Raw genomic sequence first — 23,849 nt, forward strand, 5'->3', positions numbered from 1 at the left:
CTGTCCATGATATACCTCGACATTTACAAGTCTTACATTTATTGTTGCTATTATCCAGTTATTGCTTGTTTGTGCAATTACTCATGGAATACCTCCCACAAGCACAACAGAAATAATGAGACTGTCTCTCAAAAGGTATATTGCTCATCTAAACTCGTCCAAGATAAATGCTAGCACTCATGTTTGTTGGCACCTTCAAGGCCAACCCTGCCTAAGCTAAAACATCTGCTGTAGAATAGTGTATGATTATATTGAATGGGTGTACAAATTGCCAGAACACTCGAGCCTTAAACTACAAGCTATTGGAACACAAAGCATTCTCCAAATATGAAGAGCACCCAGAGGAATATAGTGCAAGAAACACTTTATCAAAGATGGAATATTTTCACACATACTAGCTAGGCACGCACTGCAGGAAGGGAACTGATTTTCAGTTCAGTGAATTTAACAGCTGATCTGTGGGAAGAGGTCCGTCCTTTCCAAGAAAACCCGAGCAACACTTTACCTCAATATATCCTTCCTTTTACATGAAGCTGCTGAACTGCCAAGATGTCAGGCAGCAAATGATTGGTGTAAGTCGCTTGACTTTTTTTTCATCACCTGACACACGTCCGTCCCTGTAATGTATTGAAGGAGCTCGGGGAAGATAGGACATGCAGAGATGTACTGTGCTTATAGACTTGTGATTGACTCATGCCCCAGCACCCAGGAAGATGCAGCACATTTGTCAAAATCTTGAAAACGCATGCACAGTTTGCTGCATTTTTATTTTTCACCACACTCCTCGGCTGTGTTAACCCGGTGTGCTGATGTGGACCCAAGCAAGCATTGGAGAGGAAGCATGTTATCTCAACATGCAGGTCGTAGCTTAACATATAGAGGTTCAAAATCCTGTAAAATTACACTGCATCAAGCTAACTGGCCTATGTTCCCTCTGAGCCTCAGGACAGGACTGCTACTTAGTGATAACGATGTAAGATCCTTGCCAGTGTCACTAAGCAAAAAAATTGATGAATCCACTTGCACAGTTAGAAACAATAGCTCCTATTTAGCAGAACTGAAAATTAGAAACTCCTCTGAGAGTGGACGGCACTTTTGGCAATATTGAGCAGGTAATTGAAAAGTAACTTTAGAGGAACTGGTGCTTACTCCTTATGCCCCTCAGTTCTAATTTTGCCAATATAATATAGTAATTATGTGTCAATGTGAATTATAATCTTACAGAATTATGACAGGTCAAAATGCTGTAATTTCACAGAGAATCATTGTAACAAGACCAAATCTCATTAAGATGGTAACAGAAAAATCACAATCTTATTACATTACAGACCTTGACTGCCAACAGTCTGATATACTAGATACACAGTGGTGGGAAAGGGAAAGTTTTTTTTTTTTTTTGTGACAGATATTAACAATTGTAAATAATAACTGTAATAAACAAACAAAAGTTAATATCAGAGATAACCAAAGGAAATGCTTAATGGAGTTTTCCAATGATCACTTAGAGATAAAAAATCAACACACTTTAAAAAAAAAAGTAATTACTCCAAACCCAATAACTGGTTGTGAAACCCTTAGTGGCAGCAACCTGCAAAAAGCGTTTGTTATAATTGGCAATCAGTCTGTCACTGTGGAAGAAGTCGTCTTTGTGGAATTATTGTAATTCAGAAAGATTTAAAGGCTTTGGATTTGAACAGCCTATTTAAACTCATAATACTGCTCCTCAGCCTGATTTAAGTTCAGATTTATGAAATAGGCCACTTCAAACCATTTATTTTATTTTTTTGGACTAGTAAGAAGTGGACTGCTTCTGTTCTATGTTTGTCTTCCCATATTACCCAAGTACACTCGAGCCCAAGGTCATGGACTGATTGGTGAGCGTTCTCCTTCAGAAGTTTCATAATTCATGGTTCCATCAAATATGGTATTTCATAGAGGCCCCGAAGGACCAAACCAGTCCAAAACCACCACAATGTATCAGGCAGTAAACATTCTTGGGTGTAGCTAGTAAAACTGAAACAGTATAATTAATTACAGTTATTCATAATACAGCAAAATTTGTAATTACTTATTCACATATAATCAAACTGGATTGGGAAGCAACTTTCTTTTAATAAATACAATCATCATATGGAAACAACATTTTGTGTTTACTGAGATTATATTTATCTTATACAAAAATCTGTTTCATTTTCTGAGGATTTATGTCATAAAATAATACATTACTACTCAAGATTCACTCCAATAAGGTGCTTTAATTCAGTGGAATATTAAACTGTAGAATAAAATATAATAAAATAAAATCAAGCAAAGGCTTGAGGCCTTTCGTCTAAGTGGAAACATTTTGTAGATTTTCTTTTTTACATAATTCCACTGCAGGGATATCTAAGTGCAAAATGAAACGTCTGCCATGCAGCAGATAAGTTTATCAGTCTTTCAGTAACACAACTTTGGCCAGAATTTTTATTTTTTCATTTTTTTTAGATTATGATTAATAAAAAATATGCAAATATTTCAACACAAGGACTTTATACCTCCTCACAAATGGAAAATGTAAAGGGAATAAAAGTCTAGTTAAAATCACAATTATGATACAGAATATCATAGTTTTGTTGTGATTTCTTTTTTTAAACTAGACAACCCAGCCCCCCACTGTCCTGAAATACAGGTAGAACACCAAGCAAATTAAAGTGTCATACATGAAAGTGCAGCACAATATTTAATCCACATGAGGAAACACAAGGTCTTTTAATCAGGGACATCAGGTGTACTATAAAAACTACCAATGCATTTGGTATGTTTAGCTTAATTTCATAATTTTTTACTGGACAGACTTGAAATAATTATTCACCTAGTTTTAATGCAAAACCTAAAGCTAATCACAACTGCTCTATCAAATATTTGGGACTTCTCTTTATATTAGTATTTTTCTGCCTTTTCATATTTAGTTAAAACCTTAGTCTTAAGATTCAGTGTTGTTTTGTTTTCAACTCTAATATATAATATGTTGGGGTTTTTTTTCTCTGCTCAGAGTTGCAGTTGATAGTTTCATTTACTTTATCTTAGTTCCTGATTACCTGGTCCTTTGTTAACTCTGTTCAGGATCGGTAGTATTTGAGTTTCTGTGTACTCCTAGGTTTATATCACTGCTACTGTTTACTTCTCTTAGTGTCTGTGTTCCCAGAGCTGCCCAGTAGCTTTCTTCAGTCTCTCAGTTTCCCACACCCTCAAGCAGTCTCCCATCTGCTCATTAACTCACCTGTGCAGTCCATTAATCAAACTACCAAGTATAAGCCTGTTCCCTTGTAGGTCTTATGTGGTTTATTTTGAATTCCTCTCTGGACCTTAGTTTTTATAATTTTTTTTTTCATAAAAAAACAAAACTTATAAGGTTTTTTTCAACTACCTTCCTTCTGTATTTAGGTCCTGTTTTTCATTGTTATGCTATATCCACAGCATAACAATGCTGTGGATTTTGCAAACAACGCACACAAATCGGTTAATCTTAGCACCCCTGGCAACAAGTGTTGGACGTGTTTATATATATATATATATATAATTATATTTATATATCACAGTATAACCACTAAATACAGTGGATTTGAAAATACATTTTTCTCAAAAATATGTGTAGGATAACTTCAACAGGCATGCAATCCAGAGCGAAAGCCAGCCCAAGGCACCCCTCTTGCTGCCTGGGCATTGTTTTGTCAGTATATGCTCCATGTGCTGCTTCTACAATGCACTCTCTGTTTTGTTTCTTCCCTTGATTCTTCTTGTATGCAATACAGTTGATGATGCAGATGCTCACATTCAGAGCCATCAGAAGTGCGTGCGATGTTTTAAAAAGAGCAATACTTCTGTGAGTAGCATCACCCAAATAAAGCTCTTTCTTGCAGCAAAACTTTATATAAAAACAATATTACAAAATACTGGTAATTTATCTAACACTTTGAAGTGCAACGAAAACAGTGTCTTTGAAGTGCACTTTTTTTTACTTATAAGCTTTGACATACACTTTAAAGCGTATGTATGGCACCTCGGTGACACCAAATTTGTGGATGTGTGTTGGGTTTTGGGTGCAGAATGCTCAGGGATAGCAAACACGCCATGATGTCGACCCTTAAGTCATAATAGAAGTTGTTTATTTTGTTCCCCTTAATTATCCATCTGGTTTTTTCCAGAGAAACAGTTTCTCATATTTATTTTTTTCATCATTATTTCTCTGGACAGTGCTTGTAGCAAGTATATGGTGTAGGATTAATTGTGTCAAAAACAGCTGTGATTGTGACTGTGAACATTTGACAGTGGTGTGGGTGGGGAATTAGATTGAACCATTTTAATTTCCATTATTATTTTTGTGTAGCTTGTTTCCAAATACAAACTTAAACTATACAAACATCCCAGGGAAAGAAATTAAATTTGTCTTTGTAGGTTTCACTGTAATTGTCTCTGTGTAAAAAAAAGTAAACAGAAACTTAAAATGAAAGGAAAGGAAAGTGAGAATAAAGGCAGCAATAATAATTGTGGGCCTGCTGTTAATCAGTTGAAACATTGGTTATCTTACAACTAAAATATGTTGAAGAGCTCAATGTGATTTGTGTAGCAGTGTATGAATGTTGTGAATGCAGTTGGGTGAACATGAATGGTAACCTAAATGTGGTTGATATCACTAGAAAACAACTTCATGAGTGAAAAATCTGTCTGTTGATAGGAGAGAAAAAAATGAGCAGCAGAAGGTTTTTTTTCTACTACAAACATTTTCTGCATCAGTTCTGCTGCTATTTAGCATGTAACCAAATCAAGTAAGATGAGTCCCAGCTTGTAGCAAGGTAACACTTGGTGACATCAATCTTATCAAAGTCTCTGTTCTATGTTTATTATGGATATGCCAGATACCCCCTGCAAAACACAATGTGGAGAGGTAGGGCATGAAGATATAAATGCAACTGAATGTACCCCCATGTAAAAATGGTGCCATAAATGCGATGAATAAATTAATGGCACTAGAGGTAGATGCACAACAAATCTCAGAATTACATATTTTGGCTTGCTCCTCTGACTTCTGCAGTGAAGATGCCAGTGTTAGCGGTAAGACTGTGAGTAAGACAGACAGCAAAGATGATGGCAGCAGACACCCAACAGAGCAGCCAGAATAAGCCCCTGAGTGAGAGCCAGGCCAGTCCCCCAAAGACCACACAAACCATCAGCGACACGGTAAGGTTTATTATGATGACAAAGCTTATTTGGCTTGCTTGCTTTTTGGCAGTATCAGTCACAGTAGCTAATTGCTACACAGGGATTTATGAAACATTAATAGGATGGGTTCATGCTTCTTTTTTTACTGACTGAACAAAGCACACGATTAATTTTCTGGGTTTTCTGAAGAAAAAAAAATTGCAAGGAGGAGGTTAGCTTACATCAATGTATTGAGTATGTGATGGGACGAGTAAAGATAGAAATAGACTCAAGTAACCTGCTCTTTTAACAAAAACAAAGTCTCCTTGAACAAGGTCTTTACTCGATGTTTCTGTTGTACTGTGAATATAAAAATGATTGCTGAATCCTATTTAATATTTGACAAACAAGCATTGAGGAGGCTGCTATTGACTGGAATCGAATGATTTTCAACTTCATCAAACCTGATGAGGGAGCAGCCAGATTAAAAAATCCCATCTTTTTCTTTCAGTGAATGCATCATACCTACTAACAGGTGGGACAAAAATAGCTTGACTAAATGAGGCAGATAAATTCAAATCAGTTTGTTTGCTTTCTCTCACTCAGTTCCCTTTTAATATAAATAACTGATGAACGCTCACAGGGGGAAAGTGTAGAATTGTTTTACTTTTTCTTTTGTTAAATCTAATTCTTTAAAGAGAAATCAGAATCAAAAAGATTTGGTATTGTTAAGTCAGAGGTCCAAGGTGATTGGAAATTGGCCACAAATCTCTGATCCGAGGATCTCTTCTTACATTGCATGTAGTCTTACATGTAGGGTTTTTTTTTTTTTTTGAATGATGCAATCTTTTTCAACTTTTGTCAGCCCAATGAAGATGCCTTACAGGGGCTATGTAAAGCACATATCTATTGTCTACTCAACACATTCACATACCAACTATAAAAGAAAAGAAGCAACACCGTCAGAATGAGACACGTTGGAAATAGATGTTCCTAAAAGCATAAACGTACAGTCGTCTCTAAAGACACCCGGTCTCAATGCATGTAACTAGCTACATAAAACATCATCTCTTTGAGTGCTGGTCAGGGCTCTTCTCTCTGCTGTGGGAATCTGTGGAGGCAGGATGGATAAACAAAGAGAGACAGAGAGCCTGTGGAGTTGAGATGAGCCTGGGCAGCCTGGAGGCAGCAGCAGAAAGGAGACTCGAGGTCTAAACTGCATCCTAAACAACACCTGGGAAGCTCATGCACCCACAGAGCACGTCCTGCCTCTGGCTCCTTGAGGAAAGGCTTCTTTACCTCTCCCATGGGACTTGTCAACCGACAGTCTTTGTGGATGTACTTAAGGTACTTGGCTTTCTTTCAGCATTTGGACAGCATTTGTGAACATGCTGTATGTAATGAAATCTCAAGCTGTTCAAGATCAGAAACAAACAATGTTGAGTTTTAGCTCTAGTTTCCTGTAGATTTCCTCTCTAATCCTCCACGCAAACAAGTCGCAGGGATATTTTCCTCAAAATTTCATGCTGCTGGAGGCTATGGAAGTAATACTGAGAAATGTATTTTTGCTACTTTAACCCCACACTGGAAATGCATATTTTTTTCATGAAAACTATAGAAAACATTAATTTATTCATGTTTAACTAATGTTACCTTCATACATTTGACATATATATGTAAACAAATTCTTATTGTGCTACGGTGTCTAAATGCAACACATCCTCCACCCTTCCCAGTACAGATCAATGCATACTCTGCAAGACCAGAGAAATTTGTTAATTTACCCGAGGCTACAAGAACAACGTTCTTTCTTCCCAGAACATATTATACTTCACACCAACTCGTATAGAGAAGCACACCACTTTCATACTTCTATAACCCCACACAAGAAAAATGTTCTTCTGAATATGTGTGGAGATCAAACTACAAGCACTCCCAATCCAGCACTGCATGAACAAATTGATTTCATTTTCTTTCTTTAGTTCTGGTTTTGTATGCTAATCTGCTTTAAAAATGTATAATGCAAAAAAAAAAAAAAAACTGAATGCTTTCCAGAACTCAATTATTTAATTGAATATTTTTATTTTAACATTGACATGATTTTTTGTGTTTACTGCATGTCATTTAAAGTTTAAGAGTTTTGACAATCACTTTTCCTGCAGTTGCTTTAGCTTTAGCAGGATTCATCAAAAGTATGTAAGGCTGAGGTAACATCTGAAGTGAAGAGAATCTGCATGGCTGTCTCTAAAAAGACATAAATTAAAGATAAATGTCAGCTATAAGAAGTACTAGGTGATTTTCCTTCCAATACAAGCTTGCTGATTTTATATTCTTAAAGACTCGGGAGATCATTGGTAATGGTGATGTAAATTAGTAACACATAAATAATCCAAATATTTCTAATCAGCAGTTTTATTCAGGCATGTGCCCCAGGATATATCTGCTGTGCCCAAGTAAAATTTCCCATTCCCATTTCAGAAACTTGTGAATATATAAGGGCTGACTGGTGCAAAACGGCCATTGGTTGGCCAAGTTTATTTAACAAGATAATTAAATGTATCTCCTCACCAGCTCAAACCCTAAGTAGTTTAGTTTTTGATTCACTAGGGGCTGATAAGTATTTAACTTCCGTAAAAATTAAATTGTCTTAGTGTGTTTTTTCTACTTTAAGACTTTTTGCTTTTATTTATTTTTTCTAGCAATTGAATCAAGCATTGACCCTTAGGAACACAGTTATTGGGTTCTTTATCTATTTTATTCAATTCTACTAAAGTTCAAACGCAGGAGGCAAAATCAAAGCATAAAGATGATCAGGTTTAGAGGCCAGCAAACATAAAAATAACCGTATGTTCTGAATTTTCCCTTGATTAAAATGTTTATTTGTACAAATGAATTGATAAAGCCCAAAATGAACGCCTTTACATGCTATAAAACAAAAAATTAGATGAACAGAGTGATTTTTATGTGCCTGTATTTGATGTGCAACTTGGTGTGTTGCAGAAAACAATTTACGGAAGATAATTGTTCATTTCCAAGGGGAAAGCAGGAGGCAATGAGAGGCAATGAAAGATGGAGTCTACATCACTGTACACAAATGGCACTAATGGGTACAATGATCATCTCCATATGAATCCAATTACAGAGCTGCTCTTCTCACACCTCACACATTTTCACATCTTCATAAGGGCACACTTAGTCAGTCAAAGAAAGCTAACAAGAAAAGAAAATGCATATTACACCTTGCTAATAAACTCATATTTTGTCAGAAACAGTCTGACAGTGAAATGTGAGCAGCTGACAGCTGTTCAGGAAAGCTCAACCAGGGGGTTTATAGTCATAGTGAAGTCGATGGGATTACCAGAGGGGATTAGGAGCTCTAAGTACGATAACAATATGGCTCGACGAGGACACAATTACATGCCATGTTTGAGACAAGCTGATAAAGGCGGGGAATGGGAATTTTTTACCTGACTCACTGTTACACTTGAAAATTGGTTTCTGCTGAAAAATGAACATGCAGTAGTTACTCAAAATATGTTATACTACTTAAAAGTCGTCAGTAAAGCAATATAAATTACACTATATATAGTGTGCATGTGTTGTGTGGACACAGGGACAATTATGTTAACATGAAAAACTAGATAAAAAATGTGACATTACAATTCAAATAGAAAGTAGAACAAACTTTTACAAACATTCCATATTGTTCTACGTCATAGTTTTCAGTGAAATGGCTTTCGTTAAACTCCAACCACCTTTGTTTTGCAATTCTTTGAAAAGCCTTTCCTCAAAATTCAATTTTATGAAAACCACATTATGAAGTCCTAGCGTGTCTCCTCTGGCGCTGAAAAGTCCAATCAGTGGAAGTAAAAATGAAATTCCTCCTGAGAACGCTAAAGATGCAATTTCCCCATGTCTCCTTAACCCAACATATTGAAAAGCCAGCACACCATTGAGAATGTAATCAGCCGCCCTATGCTGAAATTATATCAGATCTCAGACTACCATTCACAAATCTCTCATCAACTCAACATTAGACCTGAAGACTCACAAATTATGGAAAGCACTCCTTCAAGGACCAACTTCTTTTCCTTGATGAAACCTTTCCAGATGGTTTAGGAACACTACAAAGTCACATATCATTTTCCAAGGGTGTTAGGGGGAATAATCAAACTCCAAGAGCTGACTAACTACCTCTCCACGGCAGAGAACCAATACTTTACTGCAGTGTCAAACTGATACACAGCCTGGAGCTCCCTCATTGGTAATGAATAGGAAATGAACTTGAAAGACTCATAAATTGTTTGTTTGAACCACAGATTAAAGAGCTTTACATTATTCAGATGTTACAAATTTGATCAAAGAGGTGCCAAAGTAAAACAAAAAAAAGTCTCTGGGTTGCTTCTGTTTCTTATTCCGTCTTTAGATCATTTAATGGATCCGGCATTGTGTTTATGGAAATAAGAGTTAGTTTAAATTGAAATAATAGTTTAAATTTATGGTAGTATAGTAGATTTCAAGGTCACTTCTACATTGTTTTTCACTTGTGCACTGGTAGTTCAACATATATTTATATAGAAAGAAATTATCAGGCCACAAAGTGTTTTTTTATTTATTTATTTATTTCAAAATAAGAGGCAGCAAGTTAGAAGTATTGAAATTTATGTTGTAAATTGAGCTTCAAAATGCAAAAGGGAGAAACAGAAGCAAGGGACAAAACAATTGGATTTGGCAGTTTATAGCACTGCCAAATGCATTTTTTTTGCATAGTCATGTAAGTGTTACTTTCAGTTGTTATAAAAGGGCTACATATATGACATATGAGTTAAAAGGCATGTGTATTATGCTGCTGGGTTGCAGTTAGCATCAGAAAGAGTCTTACTTTGGTATGAGGATCCAAACCAGCTATGCTGTTGGATTTGGCACAGCTGAAAATTTTGGACTATGCTCTTTTATCCCATAACCTTCAGGGTTGTCTAAGAAATTCAATATAACTGTTTTACTGCTTCTAATTTATGAAGTGAAGAGACCTTGCTTGTGCTTCTGGACAATTTGGCCACATTTAAAGACAGAGAGCCTTTTGCCTTTGCAATCAGAGGATGATTATGCTAATGCCTGTAAAAAAAAATTACATTAAAGCTGGATTTACATGAACACTTTGACTCTAAGAGTTATGGACTTACACTTTGATCAGCTCATGAAAATTCCTGTTTTACTTTACACACTGTTTTCAACATTTGGATGGCTGTTTTTTTTTTGTTTTTTTGTGCTCTTGTTTTATGATCCAATGGCACAAAAAGCAAGCATCATTTCCCAGGTTTTAGGTTTTTCAACCAGTCTATAAATGTTGATATGGAGTCTCAGAGTTGCAACACTTATGTGCTAGAGTTTTTTTTTTTTTTTGACATACTCAAGAAATCCATGGCAGCCTGCCTTGTCTCATTTAGTACAGAGCCAGACTTCGGGAGCATTATTCTCTGATGTGTGTCTTGATTGCCAGGTAGAAACACATCCAAAGAGTGTCATATATTTTTCCACAAACAAAGTTTGCGAAATAGTGCCTGTAAAACAGATTTAATGTGATTTAAACCATTGGAGTATACAGTTTATATAATAGCTCCATGTATCACCAATTTTGATTTAAAAATGACATAAAATTACTTACATTTTAAGTAATTTTTTTCTGATCTTAAACGGCTCCCCAGTACATTTTTATGACTTGCATGCTGTAAATTTCAACTTTAGGGCACAAATGAAATCCACCATAACATACATTTTATCACCCCCTAACATTCCCCCCTTTACCCCATCCATTCATCTAATCAAATAGTTGATTAACATCTCAAATGAGCACTTCTGCTAGCTCTTTTGCAATGGATTCACTGTGGAGTGAAGATATACAGTACTAATCAAGGACACTGACGACTTCCACTTCTTGTTTAACCTTGTAAGAACGTGTACAATATCTATCTAAAAAAAAAGAAGAAAGGAACAACAAAGAGGAAGCCAACTGAAGTATTTTGGAAAGCTTAGTAGCATGTAAAAACACCCTGGGGACAATCACTACGATGTACAAGGTGTAAACTGGCAACCTTGAACTAAATCCAAAGGAAAAAAATAAATTAGATACTTCAGATCTAAGCTGAAATGGCAGATAATATTGTGCACCCCAGCTATCAGTGATATGGCCCATTTAAATTCTTATATATCCAATTTCAAAAAGCAGAATGTGTTATTTCTGCATGGATAAGAGCAGAAGGAGAACATTCTCTTTGAAATTTGCTGTCAACAAAGTGTGGGGAGAGAGATGAGGTTGAATAGGAGCAGACAGATAGCTTAGCAAGAGGGGTTAGAGATGAGAGGAGAAAAACAATGGCCTGAAAACAAAAGGTGAGAGGAGGAGACAAGGAACATGGGCGATGAGAAATGAAACAGATGAGGACAGTGAGTGCTGCCAGCTTGGCACAAGTGCATGTGTGTGCATTGCTGGAGGATAATATGGCCACAGTGGTGGAACTCACATCTCACATCACACTCAACAGGTGGGTCAAGAAGGGGCAACTCAAACAGGCAGGCAGGAGCTTATCTTAATTCTGAGGGAGAGAAAATCCAAGATCCCATCCACAGAGTCTCTCTGTAATCGATGCTGACAGGTAATTCAGAGGAGTGCATGGGAGAGCTCACAGCTTGCCAGAGAGGCAGGGCGTTTGTGTGGCCTTGGTATCTACAATCCATGCGATAAAAGCACCCGGCAGTTCTCACATGTGTTCAAATAAATACCTTTTTTATTATTGTTATGTTTTAATATCATGTAAAAATAGATTTTTTTAGAATGAAGATAGTGATATTAGAACTTGACTTTCTCCATTATATCATACATTCTTTCTTTTTACAGCTTTTGAGATCAGCAATAAAAAATCTCAGATAGTAACAAAAAGATAGGTGCTTCAAAAGATCTTGAATGTGCTTCCTTTTCTCCAAAGTGAATATCTCTTGAAAAAAAGATGCAGCCAAACACACTGCAAAATATAGTTTATGTTTTAAAAAAAGGCTTAAAAAACATTTGTGGTCCATCAATCCATCCATTAATACAACATAATTTAATACAGTTAATGTTACTTCCCCCTGACTGTTTTCAGGCTGTTTTTGTTTACATTTTATCAGATGAGGCCCTTAAATGGAGGATGTCCGAGATGAGATTATTAAAAGCTTTTGGTTATAATGACCCAGTCTAGCCTGGAGCCCATTAATACACAGTGATGCTGATAAAAAATAACCTGTGGATTTTTTTCGATTTGTAAGATCGTTATGTGCAACACACAGCAGGATTAAATGATGCACAATCAAAACAACAGAGTGAAGGAGGTTTTATAAACCACAACAAAGACAAAAATCCATTCCAAAACTCTTAGTGGCAACAACTGCATGAGTTACTTAAATCGATCGCCATGGTGAAAATCTGACAAATAAAAAAAAAGAAGAAGAAGAATTAACTAAATTAAAGTAAATTCTGCCCCAATCTTCTTTCCAGGAGTGTTTTAATTTAACAAGACTAGAGTGTTTTTTTTTTTTTTTTTGTATGAACAGACTGACTGATGTCCTGACAAACATCTAAATCTGATCTCAGTTTCGACTTGAACCAAGATGTTCCAAAACCTTCATCTTGTGTTTTTGGAACCAAAATGGCTGAGTTTTGCATTATCACCCTTGTTAACCTGAATGTGTTTGAATTGAAGGACATAACCATTTTACGACTGTCACAAAGGAACAAAGTAGCTTCACACCATCACACTACGACTAGAATGTTTAATTGTGTGTGATTGTTATAATCTCCTGGTTTGGATCTAATCAGGTCTGGGTGTGGCTGGTGAAATGGAATTCAGCCATCTGAACAATGTGATTATTCACACTTTATTCATGATTTAATAAGGGTGACAAATCTATTTTCACACAAGGCCAGGTTGGTTTAAATGGCTTTTTTCTTTATTTCATGAACATGTTTTTGGGCTACAGAAGGAAACTTGAGTAGTCATAATGGCTGGAGAAAATCCACATTGATTTGGGGAGAATAGTACATCTACCACAGCACTAACAGCTTGACCATCATGCAGCCTATTTTGTTGTAAAGTAGAACACATGGAAATTACATTCTTCATGATTCATGATTGATTAAAATATAAAATTTAAGTATTCTTGAATATTTTCTTTCATATTTAGCTTAAAATGGAAAGAAAACAAAACTGTAAGGTCCCCGAAGTTAGAGTCCAGTGTTGGATTTGGACGTGCTAAAAACACATATAGATCCCCTCCAGGTTCCACTGAAGTCATTTATTTGTTCATATGTTATCAGGCATGGGATTTTTTTAAAACATTCTTTTTTGAAGAAGATGACTAAAGTATTTTAATTATTGTGAAAAAACTAAATACTATAGAAGCCACTGAATTCAAGACAAATGTGTGTTTTATCTATGTATAGTGTCAGAGAACTGACAACGCTCTAAACAGAAACTACCCCCAGCGTATTATCTCACTCCCTTTTCCATCTTCAAGCCTCTCGCAGTGTGCTCCTCAACTGTCTGAGTCAATAAAAACAATATACAAGGGAAAGCACTCCACCTGCTTGGCCATTTAAAACCACCATTGGTGTTTTGGGAAAAGTCAAAGACAGTGAGATGTAGATGTAAAGGCCACTTCCAGAGAAACAAATACAAAAAATAAAAAAAGAATGTGTATGTAGGCAAGTGTTGGAAGCGTTCATGGCTGAGTATCCAGAGCACATTAAAAAGAAAAGAGAAGATCTGTCTAGCTGCTCCCTTAAAAGCTGCCGCTGGCATCCATCCAGTTTTGCAAGAGGATTCTTGTGTAATTTTATACGAACCTGTTTCCTCATTCAGTGCTGCAAAAACTAACATGATTGTGGTGAATACAGAGTATCTGCCAGCACGATGATTATAATAAGATGAAAAATGTCGAACATGTATTTTCAAGGTTTCTTGAATTGATTAGCAGCCAAAATGTGAATCTAAACCAGACAGCGAAAATTGCCAATAAACATAAAAAGCAAAGCAAGTTAAGTTCTTTCTTTTACTCAACACTGGTCTGTAACTTTAGTTCACTTAGTCCCAGAAGGCTTCTAAGCTCAGCAACAACAAAAATCAATGCTTCGTATTTTCTGAAGGATATAATTTCTTTTTGTCGCAAAACTAAGAGAGCTGTACTGTTGCCTACAGTCTGCCGTCACCGAATCCTTCATCGTGTCAGCCGTACTTGTAAATTGAGTGCAAATTCATGAGGAGCAGCAGTTGAAAATTTTGAAGGTCCAGCTTGACAGAATAATTACTGGATACAACATGATTGCCACACACGCTGCAGGCAGTGATCTGCAAAGTAAATCAATAACAATAATAATAAAAAAAAACATATAAATCTATATAACTTCTAAATCGTCAATCTTTTCTCCCACATTTATTAAAAAATACAGAATTTATTAAGGTACTTGAATTCATTATTTAAGATTCAGTGATATTTTGCATTAATATGACATTTCAAAATAATGACATGAGGGGAAGAGAACATGATATGACAACTGACGAAGCCCCACAGCCAAAATCCTACTGAGGACATTGTGGGTTACATAGGATGTGTGTTGTGACACTGGGTCAGCATAAAGCCCCGTGTGGACATGGGTTGCACTTGTTCTGATGCATACAATGCAAATGAGTCAAGGTAGTGCAGCGTAGGGTGCAGCAGGCAGGTAGCCTGATGCACAAAAAATATATGAAGGATGAATGAGTGGTGCAAAAGACTTTAAATCTGGAGTCAAAATAGAGATATTAATAAAATCTTTCCAAAGATGATCAATATTCCTCTTTAAACAGATTGGTGTTTTGGTAAGGCATACAATTAACAAAATATACATTATATTAGTGATAAGGATTTGCTTTAAATAAACTGCAGGGATCACACAAGCCCCTTTTGGATATCGCTGCTCACATTAGAATGAAAAGATTAACTTTGAAAGGGTCAAAATATCCCTTTGACTGCATAACTGCATTAATGCACGAGTGCAAAGTTTCTTTCTTTTGGGTTTTGCAAAATTACATTGCCTTAAACGTAATCAATTTTCTATAGAATGAAAGCACCAGATCAGAGCTGAGAAGCTCCAAATGACTTTACAAGAAGTTAATTTCCACAGTAAGCTTAACTTTGAATCAATAAAAGAGAAAGTTCAAATTTGCCCGCTTTATAGGGAGGTCCCTTCAATTTTTCGCAACCACTGACTCATTTGAAACTCTGGCAGCTGTCCGAACTGCATGGACGACAGCCAAGATTGCCCAAGGGACCTGACTGCTGTCTATTGGCTCATGGTGACTGATGCATTCAGATGCAAAAATCTTTAAAAGATTTCATGTGCAAGTGGCCTTCCTATGTTTCATTTATTTCTGTTTTCTACAGCTTAGTAGATGAAGTCTGCATATTTTATACAAAAGTTGCAAAGTAATCACTTTGAAATCTGTTCCTAAAAACACATTTGTAACATGGTGCACCTTTTTTTCTCTGATGCACTTTCTTGATGTTGTTGTTTTTTAATCTATGCATTCAGGGAACAACTTTGGGAAAGTTGTAAAATCTGGATTCTTGGCTAAGACATGAAAAACATCAATAGTGACAGTGTTCATTTCCGTTTTCTAATTACTAGTCCCACATGGGAAGGGAGTATCTGAGCAAAACATTATTTTGTTTACAGTATTCCATGTCTCACACCAGAGCATGGTGCTCTTCTTAATCAGATCTAACAGAGCCATTAAAAACCCTTTAACACTGGGAATAATCAAAAGTGAAAGATCGAACATTTTAATTAAAGGTACTGTGACACTGAAATATAGACTCAGGCACATGCATTTTGGTCTGTAAATCAGATTAGACAGAAATGGAAGCATTTACTCCGTCTTGAACTGCTAATATCAAGGTACAGAGCCCAACACTTCCTGCTGTGTGCACTTTTCCTTCTGGACATGTCCTCTTTGTCTGATGTGGATTGTATGCTGCTCAAAATGGATTATACTTTTTAATCAGGCTCGTATCTTTAAAGACTATCAAGAAAAAGTTAATTGAAATTTCAGTGTCTTATGTTCTGATTAAGCTTCTTTTCACTATTCATGCTGTACTAAAAGGGTAATCTCCAACATACATTCTCCCAATTCCGATACAAATTATGGTTTTTATTATGCTTCTTATATGATGGATAGATTGCTCTGATCATATTTCCTTATAATTATCTGTTTTAACTGTTTAGTGAAGCTACAGCGTCTGAGTTATTAAGATAAATTGCAATAAAGCAAGTTTTCTATCATGTTAACAGTGACATTGTGGTGACATAACAGATGTAGAACTTTGAGAAGCCCCCTGAAGGAGGGACCGGAGGCAGGGCACAGAAGAACTGACAGAGGGTGTGTGCCTGAGGCGGACTGAAGCCAGAGCAGATGCCCCCGCAGGGCTAATAGGCTCTCAGGCCCCCAAGGGAAGCCCTGTCCTCAAATAAAACATACAGTATATATATAAATACATATAGCTGTAATAACTGCTCAGACATATTTCTACACTACCACCCGCTCTCCTGGAAGTATCCTTAGAATTAGAGTCACAGTTTTAAGGGTAAAGAAATTTATATTTTAGATTTCTAAATGGAAACTATCATTTCATTGCATCCACAAGAATGAAAAGGTGGTTGTTTGTATACGTGGGTATTTTGTAAAGATTTCACAGCAAAATAGTAAAACAATAGTTTGACCCAGTCTGTCGGAAATCCTCACTTTATCCCAAATCATGGAAAAGATCGCTTGTGTTTCTTAAGAAAATTCATCGGACTTTATTCCTTATTCTCTACATCTAAATGATTTTAGGTTTTCATACTCAAGTCTATGAAGATTTCATGTGCGTTTTTGGCAACAAGTTGTGAATGTGAGGACCTGTGTTTTGCCTAAGGCGGCTCTAAATTCAGGCAGATCATGGAGAGCATCCAGATTTTTATTTTTGTTTCTATTGTTATTCTAACATTTCATTCCATAAATTTCCAACTGTTTTAAAGTAAGGTTGTCTTCAGCCTCCATTTTTACAGTTTTTTTGCTCAGACCTTAGTTTTTCAATGAGTTCTTCTGTTTTACTAATTTAAATTACTGAATTTTAAAAATAAGAAATTCCAACGCTTAGTAACACTTAAATACTAGATTTCACAGACAATTATAGTGGTTTTCTTTCAGGTTTAAACAAAATAATGTTACATGTTTAAATAATTTAATCAAAATAAATCAGTATGAAAAAAACTATTATTTTAGAAGAGAAACAAGAGCTGAGATCAATGAATTAATAAAAGCCTTTTTTAGAACCAAGTGTTGTGGGGATACTTTTGCTTTATTAGTTTTTTCATCATTGTTCTCTTGTTCCCTACGCTGTCATTTTCAAGTCTATTTTCCCCGACTCCAATCCTTCCATCTGTCTCTTCAAATCTGACCAGTGTGTGGCCAGCAGCATAGTGGTCCAAAGGGGATTGATCATATTCTTTATTTACACAGCTTTTGTTTAATATTTTTCTAAAACATTTTCTTTGTCAAAACTGTGAAACAATATACAGTCTTTGTCTGGTAAAAACCTGTGTTTTCAGCGCTAGAACTAAAAAGGGAGAGATGATGTTCAGTTCAATAGCTGTAAATTACTGAAATTGATGCGGATCAAAAGAATAGTGGGCATACTCTATGATGACTCAAGATTACTTATGCTCCACTACACCGAGTCTCTCTGTCAGAACGGACATAAGATGTCCTCCATATTCATACAAAGCACTGTATTTCAGCACACAAAGTCTGTCATCTTTTTGCTTTTATAATAAAAACTGGTTCCTATGTTTCATAACACTGATAAAAGATCAACAAAGTTACCCAAGACTCGTCCTTTCTCTGACTGCCCTTGTCTCTCCGAGCCAAGCTTTGTTCACTGTATAGCTTTCTCCCGATCTCATTATTAAATATTTTCATATAAACTTCTCTACTTTCTTATGAAGATTTTATCAATTGCCCTTGATAGAACAGGGAGCTTTCTATTTGCCAGGCATATTGGTGCCCTGAAAAGAAATCTAAAGCCACTTTTCTCTTCCCTGCTGCCCTAGCTCACCTCACAAAGAAACTCAAACACACTAAAAACTAAGGCTAGACTTTCCAGGCCTCTCGACCTAATGATAGAAAAAACATAAGTTAGTTTTAATTTACACCAGTGGAGCAGATCTACAGCTCGTCCAGGTCAGTAACTGTGGTAGTAGACTGGTTGTAACAGTGCAGGTATTCCATACAGCATCTTAACAGAAAATGTCACTCATGGATACATGTAGTCACAGCAATAACAAATCTTAGGGGGATGCTGATATATCAAGACTTTAAAATTCCTAGTGAAAGTGTAACACAAAACACACAACTAAAACAAACAAAGTGAGATCATTGCAACTAAAAAAACAAAAAACACTTTCAAAAAAAATCTGAAACAGTGTATTTCTTTGGTGCAAACACCAGAAACATAATAAGTGGGCAAAATTAAAACCCATCTTCATTAAGGTGCCCAATTTGAACAGGATAGAAATGATAAAAAGGCTTTTTATCACCAATACAGAGGTTCATTAGTGCAAATCACATCGGTAACTTGAGCATCTTTGAAGGCAACATTATCGTACCCATAATGGTTTTACAGCCTCATAAGTTGACCCTAAAACATTAACATTATTAAAGGTTATAGAAAAGTATGATGTGAAATTGTAAAATCTGGCTAAAAAGTAGTGGTGTTAAACTCAAGGTCTCAGTAGCTAGCATCTTAATTCAAATGCTGAATGACATTCTCAAGTTTTGCACTGACCAAGAAGGACACATTTATTTGAAAGACATCAGCCTTTGGGGACTGGATAAACAAAGTAAGAACCACATGTTGTCTTTTTTGGTATAAACATGTTGTAACTATTTTATTTTTTTGCTGTTGCACTTCAAAACCTTTTTAAACACTTTTCCACTCCACTATTTGTGCTCTTTGATCTCTTTGTATAGTGTGTTGAATGAAAATGTACTCGAATTGTGGTCTTAAAACATTCCCTGGAAATCACTTTGCTGAAATTGCTATACAAGAGACACTATCATTATTTAGCAGCTGCAAATTACTGACCAAAAGCTGCCTGATAATAATAATTTAGGTTAAGCCGGGCAGGCTTTGATTTTTGACCAGAACTCATGAATTTTATTGCTTGTAACAGAATTTTAGATAAGGAAAAATCTGCAGAAGAGATTTTAGAAAAAGACAAGTTTACATGAGTGTTAAAAGAAGGGTTCAGCAGAGGGACTACCTTAACACCTGATATATTTTACTTCTTAAATAAGAAAAAGTGAAAAAATAAAACTGCCTGAGTAATCTGCAGACAGGTGTAAGGCTTTTGAATAAAGATGTGTTCTGTGAGGAGCAGATAATTTTGTATTTAATTCATTATTTACCTTAATGCACATTGCACCTAGTCAAAAATAACATAGCATTACAAAATAAAAAAATACCCATTTATACAAAATTGAATAGTGTTTCATGGGTACAAAGCACATTATTATGCAGTCAATGTCTGTAAAGATGAGGAATAAAATCCCCCAAGCAAAATGTGTTTGCTTATTATAGCATTTAACTTATTCAAAAGCTAACTACTGCCAATCACATCTCTAGACTTTATTTGCACCGCAGTGAGAGGAAACTATAATACCTTTTGAAATTGCATGTTCCATTTGTTTTTGTTTTTTTCCTGTTTCCCTTTCTTTTCTTAAAAAGAAATTATATATGACAGAAAAAAATATATATTTAAAACAACCCTTCCGGGAGTTGAACTACATTCAAAATCTCACTAAACACAATCTGTAAGACATGCTAGTAAACCCATATTTTAGGCCCTTGGCAGGCTCATACCACTCTAAAGTATGGCAGTCCAAGGAGAACACTGGTAAAAAAAATCCAGATTTTCCAAAGATTAAATCTTTATAAACAGCAAATTTAATTAATCAATGAAAAGGGGTTTATTTTACAATGACTGAAAGCTGAATGGCTTTGATTGAAAACCCACATAAGACCTGTGCTACATAAGCGGGACTAATTCATAACTCTTATTGTCCCTGAAATGTAGTTTGTTGAGGGTGGAATGTAAAACCAATACAATTGACTATTGAATAAACTTAATGCTCCACTTTATTCTATTTTCCAATTTTGTTTGAAATAAATCTCAAAGGACTGCGCCTGCTGTGTTCATTGTGCATGACTTCACACAAACTCTAAGTGGCCTCAATAAAGTGAGAAAGCATAATTGGCATGTAAACTTTCCACATAATCTCAATTTTTAGTTAAGGAATAACACCTCATAGGCCAGACAATCTGGCACCCCAGATCCCTCCCATCTCTCTGTTCTGGTCTCCCAGTGGGTAATCACCAGCCTGAGATGATTCGGCCTGGAAGGCAGTGCTGTTTAATGAGCGATGGAGGGCATGAGTGAAAAAACAACAGGTGGGGTGTCAGATTGATGCACTGCAGCTGGGGATGGGCCATTTTTCTTGCCAGCTGTCGGTCTTGAAGATAATAATAATCAAAAAGGGGATGTTAGCAGAAGTGCTTGTGCTGTCAAGACTATGGAGAATGAGTTTGGGGTCACAAGATGTTCACGTCTTGCTGCTGTTCATTCATCCGACACCGACACAACCGTTATCAAGGTAAATAGTGATGTTTCTACAAGCTGTACAAAATCTGCCAAGAAAAGGACTTTCAGATATTCTGAATCACAAACTTCGTTATATACCAAAACATTTATCAGAGCAAGACAGATGTCATGGCACACCTATTAGGGAATTTACATTCAGCGTAGTTCAGACAATTTCAACAACTTTACAGCAGATTACTTAACTGTATGAATTGTAAAAAAAAAAAATGCTTTTCTACAGTGTAATATGTCTCAGTAAAGTCGGTATGCAAAACTAACATTTGAAGGCTTTACTTTCAAATGACATTTGACTGAGGCTTTACTGGGGTGACTGTGTAGAAATACATCTGAATAATTTGCTTCATCATTACTACTAAAGCCTCAAGATAGTGTCAATGAACACTAAGTCAAGTATTCAGCAGTTCTCTCCAAAAATGAGTGCTATAGTACACCATGGCCTGCAAATGGTGTGAATACTGGCACATTTTTTATAAGTAGTTGCTAGTATGTTTGGTCCAAGTTTGGAAGCAGTTTCTATGGTAACAGTGTTCCATGTTCACTGCTTGCTGATAATTTGCAGATTTAATCACTATCTCTTTTTGAAATGACCATTAACTCTTAATGCTTATTTCACAGGCTTACATTATTTTTGTAATTAGTTGGACTAGTTATGACTCACAAACCAAAACTGTGCTTTATTTGTACAAATGCATTAGAGGTGTTGTGGCATTTTGCACACTCAGAAGTTGTTAAAACATATTTTCCTCACAGTAATACCCTAAGTAACTGCTTTCTAAACCGAATACTAGAAGAACCCAGGTAAAATTAAGGCTGGAAAGGGTTGATATACAGTTGTTAGAATTATTGATGAGTGATTCACACTGTTGTGTACAAAATGCCCCTCTGACCTGACTTTTAAAGCTGCAATGTTTTAATATTTGGTGCAGATTGACTTTGTGAGTTCTCCATGTAAGTCTCAAAGTCACTGATCCCCATTTTAAGAGCTCAGTTCAGGCACAAATCTTATGGGTTTAATCATGTTGGTCCAACAATAACACAAGTGCTAAATGAAAGTTAACTGGAGATAAGTTTAAATCTTTTTAGCTGTAATAAAGATGAATGCAGACAAAAACTAACTTAAGAGGAAAAACATATGGTTGGATTGTTATGGGATAAATCACATGCAAGACAACCAAGAGATTTAACTTGCAAGAAATGAAAATAGTCACTTTTATACATTCTTTTTAATTAAAATATGGATTTAAGTGCCAAGCTTTTTAAAATTTAAATTCAGTAGAAATAAAACTTAAAAAGCATTATCTTTACAATAGATATACATAAAACAACCACAAATGTATTAGCTTAGGATGTTTTCTGAAATTATCCATTTAAGTTAAATGACTTAAAAAATGGTAACAACTGAATAAATTTACTTAGGCAAATTAGTTTAATCAGATTTTTTTTTTAAAATACTGATACTTTATAGAGTAATCCGGTTTCTTGTGTCAGATAAATGCTTTTTTAAGGGTCCCCAACAGCTATTGAGCTCTCAGAAGCATTTCAACGAGGCATTTCAACATGAAGCGATAGACTTGCTCAGGCTATTCATCAGAAATTTCTACACTGTGCTGGGCTGTTGTGCGGAGGAAGATTAAGCTATGACCTTCGCGCAGCATCAAAGTGGAGATGAATCCTGGGCTGGTTCATCTGATTGCTACTCGCTTTCTTAGTTTTCACTTCGGATGATTGTGCACTTCAAAAATGTTTGCTCAGGGCAATTAGGTGTGCAAAGATTAAAACAAACAGCCTTATAGATAATGTTGTGACAGCTTAGAAGAAGAAAAACGCCAGAAGTCTCAGAAACTGACATTGTTTTGAATATATACAGTACAGACCAAAAGTTTGGACACACCTTCTAATTCAATGGGTTTTCTTTATTTTCATGACTATTTATAAGGCAATAAATCCCACTTATTAACCTGACAGGGCACACCTATGAAGTGAAAACCATTTCAGGTGACTACCTCTTGAAGCTCATCAAGAAAATGCAGAGTGTGTGCAAAGCAGTAATCACAGCAAAAGGTTGCTACTTTGAAGAAACTAGAATATAAGGGGTATTTTCAGTTGTTTTACACTTTTTTGTTTAGTGCATATTTCCACATGTGTTATTCATAGTTTTGATGCCTTCAGTGTGAATCTACAATGTCAATAGTCATGAAAATAAAGGAAACTCTTTGAATTAAAAGGTGTGTCCAAACCTTTGGTCTATACTATATATATATATATATATTAACATCAGAGAATCTGATGTGTTTTTTGTTCTCTAATTCCAAAAGTATGTATATATGCATTCCTCTTGCACTGTTCTGTTTTCATTATTATGTATGTTTCCTTAATGAGAATAAATCTTTTGCAGCACTCAGCACAAAAGGGTGTTTCATTATTGATTTTGCTGTAAAAGAGCACCTAGGAGTGAGCTATCGTATTTTATTTAAATTAAATTGGACTTAATCTATTAATGCAGCAACAATTTACAACAAAAATTATCTCAAGGTACTTCACAGGACAAATGATTCAATTAACCATTGAACAATTATTATTAAATCCCCAAAACACATATATATCTCTACTCTAATCAATATGATAGATTTATATCATAAAGTAGTAATTCCTGGATCTGAGTTATTGTGCAGACATATTCAGTTTTTAATAGCCACTATCATAAATGTATCTATCAAGGGAAGCAGAGGATTGCATTGACTCTCTGACTTTGCAGCAATCCCTGTTTCTAAGCAAGCGCTTGGCGACAGTGAAGAGGAACGACTCCCTGCATTCTCAACTTTCTTTCTTTTTTGTTTTAATACAAGCAGATCATATTTTGTCCCAGTCCTAAACCACCAAAAAAAGGCTGAGTGACTGT

General features: G+C 35.8%; 1 protein-coding gene across 2 annotated transcripts in view; it reads right to left on the reverse strand.

Moving 5' to 3' along the window:
* The window catches only part of elfn1 (extracellular leucine rich repeat and fibronectin type III domain containing 1), a 75,592-nt gene that overhangs the window by 43,398 nt on the left and 8,345 nt on the right, over positions 1 to 23,849 (reverse strand). The gene's annotated exons all lie outside the window — the stretch shown is intronic.

The sequence above is a fragment of the Xiphophorus maculatus genome, chromosome 16, assembly GCF_002775205.1.
Source record: "Xiphophorus maculatus strain JP 163 A chromosome 16, X_maculatus-5.0-male, whole genome shotgun sequence".
Classification (NCBI taxonomy): Eukaryota; Metazoa; Chordata; class Actinopteri; order Cyprinodontiformes; family Poeciliidae; genus Xiphophorus; species Xiphophorus maculatus.